Source organism: Palaemon carinicauda, unplaced genomic scaffold (assembly GCF_036898095.1).
Source record: "Palaemon carinicauda isolate YSFRI2023 unplaced genomic scaffold, ASM3689809v2 scaffold32, whole genome shotgun sequence".
Taxonomy (NCBI): Eukaryota; Metazoa; Arthropoda; class Malacostraca; order Decapoda; family Palaemonidae; genus Palaemon; species Palaemon carinicauda.
In genome coordinates, this window is record NW_027170871.1 from 474001 (window position 1) to 480000 (window position 6000).

General features: G+C 37.6%; 1 long non-coding RNA gene across 3 annotated transcripts in view; it reads right to left on the bottom strand.

Annotated features, from left to right (window-relative positions):
- The window catches only part of LOC137636525 (uncharacterized), a 49864-nt gene that overhangs the window by 43830 nt on the left and 34 nt on the right, over positions 1 to 6000 (bottom strand). Inside the window, exon 1 of one of the 3 annotated variants that reach the window (XR_011043128.1) lies at positions 5969 to 6000. This exon is cut by the window's right edge and continues 34 nt beyond it. This is a non-coding gene — a long non-coding RNA (uncharacterized lncRNA). Of the gene's footprint in view, positions 1 to 5772; positions 5819 to 5968 lie in introns of those variants that run through there. The other 2 variants (XR_011043129.1, XR_011043130.1) reach the window with 2 other exon arrangements.

Genomic DNA, 6000 nt, shown 5'->3' on the forward strand with positions numbered 1-6000 from the left:
ACAGAAGCTCTATATCATAGTAAATATTTACCCACATTAATTTCCAACTCATTCCCACTGACTACAGAAGCTCTATATTTGGCTATGCCGTGGCTCGTTCCGCTCGCAAATAAACATAAATCACTGCTCCTCTCTTCTCTCAAGTGATATGTGGATGTATTGCACACACCTATCACATGGGTCACTATCATGGTCTCATAAATGCCTATAATTTACATTACACCCATCAAATGGTTTTTGCTTAGCTCTCAAGTAAATAATTCGATGTTTAAAATATGACACCAGGAACACTTATTTTCATCATTAATGTAAATTTCTTTTGTCTCCACACACCTACGACATTCATTTTCTGGGTCGACCTGTGGCGGCCGGTGAAAAGAGTTCTTCTTATATACCTTTTCTGATAAAACCTTCCAATTATACCAGAGAAAGATAATAGCATGGAATGCTGAGGTTACAACCCTCGCACGAGCACCTTTTGGGTGTCGTGTATAAAGCAAAGGCGCGTGAAATCCACTATTCACAGGTTGTCTTCCATTTAGTTAATTCCTTCGTCAAAGGGATGGGCCGATACAAAGGCCCTAGCCAACCCTACGACATTCATTTATATTTTCCTTGGGTAAATGACGTGACATTTCTTCGAAACACATTATTGCTATTATTATCATTACTACTAGCTAAGCTACAAGCCTAGTTGGAAAAGCAAGGTGCTATAAGCCCAAGGGCTCCAACAGGGAAAAATAGCCCGGTGAGGAAAGGTAATAAGGAAATAAACGATATAAGTAATAAAAATCAAAATTAAATACTTTAAAAACATAAACAACACTAAAACATATTTAACTTATGAACTATAAATGGACTTGTGCAAGCCTGTTCAACATAAAAACATTTGCTGTGAGTTTGAACTTTTGAAGTTCAACAGATTTAACTTACCCGATTAGGAAGATCATTCCACAACTCGGTCACAGGTGGAATAAAACTTCTAGAGTACTGTGTAGTATTGAGCCTCATGATGGAGAAGGCCTGACTATTAGAATTAACTGCATGCCCAGTATTACGAACAGGATGGAACCGTCCGGGGAAATCTGAATGTAAAGGATGGTCAGAATTAGAAAAATATCTTACGCAACATGCATAATGAACTAATTAAACGACGGTGCTAAAGGTTAATATCTAGATCAGGAATAAGAAATTTAATAGACCTTAATCAATTGCAAGATGAGAAAAAATATTAAACAGTTTAAGTCTGCTCGTTTTCCAAGTTGTTTCTTAACCCTTTTACCCCCAAAGGACGTACTGGTACGTTTCACAAAAGCCACCCCTTTACCCACATGGACGTATCGGTACGTCCTCGCAAAAAAAATGCTATAAAAAATTTTTATTTCATATTTTTGATAATTTTTTGAGAAAATTCAGGCATTTTCCAAGAGAATGAGACCAACCTGACCTCTCTATGACAAAAATTAAGGCTGTTAGAGCAATTTAAAAAAAATATACTGCAAAATGTGCTGGGAAAAAAATAACCCCCTGGGGGTTAGGGGTTGGAAATTTCCAAATAGCCTGGGGTTAATGTTTCATGTGTCACAATTACTATCTCTTATTAACCCTTTTACCCCCAGGCTATTTGGAACTTTCCAACCCTTAACCCCCAAGGGTTATTTTTTTTTCAAGCACATTTCGCAGTATATATTTCTCAAATTGCTCTAACAGCCTTAATTTTTGTCATAGAGAGGTCAGGTTGGTCTCATTCTCTTGGAAAATGCCTGAAGTTTCTCAAAAAAATAAAAAATATGCAAAAAAAAAATTAAATAGCAGTTTTTTGCAAGGACGTATCGGTACGTCCATGGGGGTAAAGGGATGTGTTTTGTGAAACGTACCAGTACTTCCTTTGGGGGTAAAAGGGTTAAGTTTGTACATTTGTTTCAACTTAACTTGACTCATACCCATTGAACATTGTGACAATTTTCACCTAAATATACTGTAACTCCACCCACTAAACACAGCGCTCCAATGAGAATGTATTAATATTGGCTAGTGGGAGTTTTCAAGGGACAAGTACTAAGACAAAAGACCTGTTTATGCATTCGTTACACTTGACCCATATCTATCTCTGACTATTTGACTAAGCCTCATCTAAAATTGCCCTATCAGATTCTAGATATATGTTAATAAATAGGTTTTATTGGGTTTTCGTTAAAATAGTCTTCTATTCTAGTCATAAATCTCATATTTGACACTTTTAAGGGTTGTACACTAACCAAGTTAAACACGCCACCGTAACAATTCCCATACTTTCTAGATTTTAAGTAACAAGTATTCTTCTAAAAGATAGTAAGTGTCCTAAATATGTTGATACATCATGCCAAAGTTCGTAGCCCTTCACCCAAAAACATCAGACACAGAATGATAAGTTGAAACTATATAGCATCCTAAGTCAGCTTAATAATGCTAGAACATATTATGGTCCCAGAAATAGTGACAGGCGCAGCTGGCATGCACTGCGAATCCGCATACAGTATTGCTTGCCAATAGAATGCATTAGCGAGATTGTGCTTATTTGCTGGCGAAGCGAGCCCTGGCCATGCAAAAATCCCTTGAGTGATGTCATATCACTGTGCTTGATATCGGAATATGCTAACGATATGGAAAATGGTGCTAGGGAGAAAACGGTGTTCGAGCAAGGTACCTCTGCCGCAGTCCTTCCAAAGGGTTCTTTTCACCCTAGGGGGTAGCTAGATATTTGGGGGACTGGGGCATCGAGTTTGTAAAGTTATCATTATTATTATTATTACTTGCTAAGCTACAACCCTAGTTGGTAAAGCAGGATGCTGTAAGCCCAGGGGCTCCAACAGGGAAAATAGCTCAGTAAGGAAAAATAACACTTTCTTCCCCTGTTTTGGAGGACTGGGGGAGGTTTGAAAAAATCCAACCCCGTCACCCCATACCTACACCAGTGGTTTTACCACGTTAATTTAGCAGAAATAAAGAATTTCTTTATCTTTTATCATTATGTTGCGATCAGCAGTTATTACCTTAGACTTAAAGGTAGTTTACATTGCCATCCCCCTAAAGATTGATTCTCACCTGGCATTATTGTAGGGGATCTATCACCAACAGAACACTTTAAAAACAGGAATTAATTTCATGATAGCTACGGACGAAAAAAGCTTTTCTACCAAAAGACGGGCGTTTCCTATAGAAAAAAGACGTTGGTTTTCTTAAAAAATTACATTTTCACTACAACTAGAAACTTAATTACCCAAGAAATAATAATAAATAGAGTTAACGTGCGCAACTCATCATAAACCGCTTGCCAGTACATAGGAGCTTGTTTTCCTTTTTCCGTGAGCGAAACGAGCACACGGCGGAGCAAAAACATTAGATTTCTAAAAAATATCCACGTTCTTAGGTGGTCAAAAGGGTTTAAGGTTTATTTGCTGTTGAAATGAAGGTCATATTCAGTGAAAGCACATTATTTACTACAGAAAGAACTTTTTTTCGGCTCAAAATATTCTGTCCATAACTATAATTTCACCATTATTCTAGCATATATATGAATTTCTTTGCTAGTTTTCTTATGTTGGGATCAGCTGTTATTATCATAGACATAAGGGTAGTTTACATTGCCACACACCCCTAAAGACAGATTCTTACCTAGGGTTCACAACCCCCCTAAGGGCCAATTCTCACCTGGGGTTTGTGTAGGGTGGTAGTGATCAGAAAAGACAGATTCATGAAGCTATCATCAACAGAACAATATAAAACAAGAAATCTAAGAAAATATGATTTTTGGTAATTGTGTAGGAGACCTCCGCGCTCGATTTAAAAGTTTCTAAAAGTAGAAACCGAAAGAAAACAGTAAATTAGAGCTACAGTTACCTTGAAACTGTGAGATAATCCTCCTACAACCACCTAACTCTTACACAGAAAATGTAAGCATAAACCTACTACTACAATTATGGGGGACCCCAGTGGGAAAGCGGGGTTTTTGGGTGGGGGGAGGAGGAGAAAGTGATTTTTCGGGGCACTACCGAACCTAATACAACTACCTACCCTACCCTGGGGGCCATGTACCCCTACCTAGGCCTACCGGGGGGGGGGGGGGGCCTCCCCCCCCCCACCTGCGACCCCCCCTTAAGGCCACAGTAATTTTCAGGGCACCACCGAACCTAAAACACCCACCTAACCTAGCCTATGGGGCCCTGTACCCCTACCTAGGCCTACCAGGGGGGGGGGGGGGGGCCCTCCGCCCCCCCCCCCTGCGACCCCCCCTTAAGGCCACATTGAGTTTCAGTTCAAACGAAACAAATTCAAATGAAAACGCCTTTTGCAAAAAAAGGAACACAAACTTCAAATTAGTCTCAATATCTAACTTACCTTTGAAACAAGACACGAAAAAATTGCACCTCCTCTTCCTTTTCCCACGAGTAACCACACTACGATCACACCGGAATGCTAATTTGTTGTAATCTATACGGCACACATTTTCACAATTAGGGCACTTTTTCTCTGCCAAAATCAAACCATGACGTTGAGCAAATGCAATTAGCAAATCAACTTTCCCTGAATAATGTACACAAAAATCCCCATAAGAAATAAAGCAATTGTCACAAGTGACACAGTCGGAACGGGATGAAGGTCCTGCTAATTGCTCCATACTTCACGGCAAAATGAGCTTTTCAGTTTGAAGGGAGATCCGAGACGTGCAAAAATATTCCTCCGCGGAACTTCACGTAAACTGTGGTAACTGGTGGAAAAATAGCAGGGATAAGTGAAGTAATAAGTGTCAGCATTGGCTAGATTTGTAAAAACCGCCATGATTGGTTTTCAAACAGTGTGACGTCAAGAAAACACGTGTTATTGGTTAGAATAGCATTGAGAACTAGTCTGCCATACGCAGTAAGGCGGTGAAACAGCTCATTTTAGCCAAGACATCACACGGTAAACAAAAACAAACACTTAGAAAAAATCCAAGTGAAACATAACTATACACACGAATATCTTCGTTAAATAGAAGCTGCTCATATATTGACTATTATATAAGCGTTCTATATGATATAATAGTGAATTGTAGGTGTTTAAATTCTTCAAGATCTTCCGCGGAGCTCTCCTACAAATTTACCTTATTCTGTCCATAACTATAATTTCACCATAAATTTATCATAAATAATTATTTCTTTGCTAGTTATCTTATGTTGGGATTAGCTGTTATTATCTTATGACATAAGAGTAGTTTACATTGCCACACCCCCCTAAAGACACATTCTTACCTGGGGTTCACCCACCCCAAGGGCCAATTCTCACCTAGGGTTTGTGTAGGGTGGTGATTAAAAAAAAAAGATGGATATACTTTAGAAAATATCATCAACAGAACAATATAATACAAGAAATCTAAGAAAATATGAATTTTCTTAAGTAATTAGCTGTTTAAAAAAAAAAAAAAAAAACTTTGTTTTTCTTATATAAATAGCTACTGTATGTGACAAACCCATTGCTATTACAACTCGTACGACAATATAACACAGGAAATAACGTAACTGCTTAAAAAAAACTAATATATTAAATAGTAGCTATTAATATATAAAGATATTTAGCCCCTAAACACGGCCCGGCCATAAGGTCTGGCCATGAGATTTTGAAATTTCAATATTCTATCATAAATTCGGTAATTTATAAAACCTGGTGTAGTTTAAGCAGTTTTTACCATTCACATATACTTAGAACTTTAATTAAATATGATAAAATATAATAAAAACACCTAAAATAACTTACTTATAGAGGAAATAGTAGTTCAGGTGAGCTATCGAACTTAAGTTTGGCCACATGAGATTTTGAAATTTCAATATTCTATCATAAATTCGGTAATTTATAAAACCTGGTGTAGTTTAAGCAGCTTTTACCGTTCACATGTACTTAGAACTTTAATTAAATATAATAAAATATAATAAAAACACCTAAAATAACTTACTTATAGAGGAAATAGTAGTTCAGGTGAGCCAT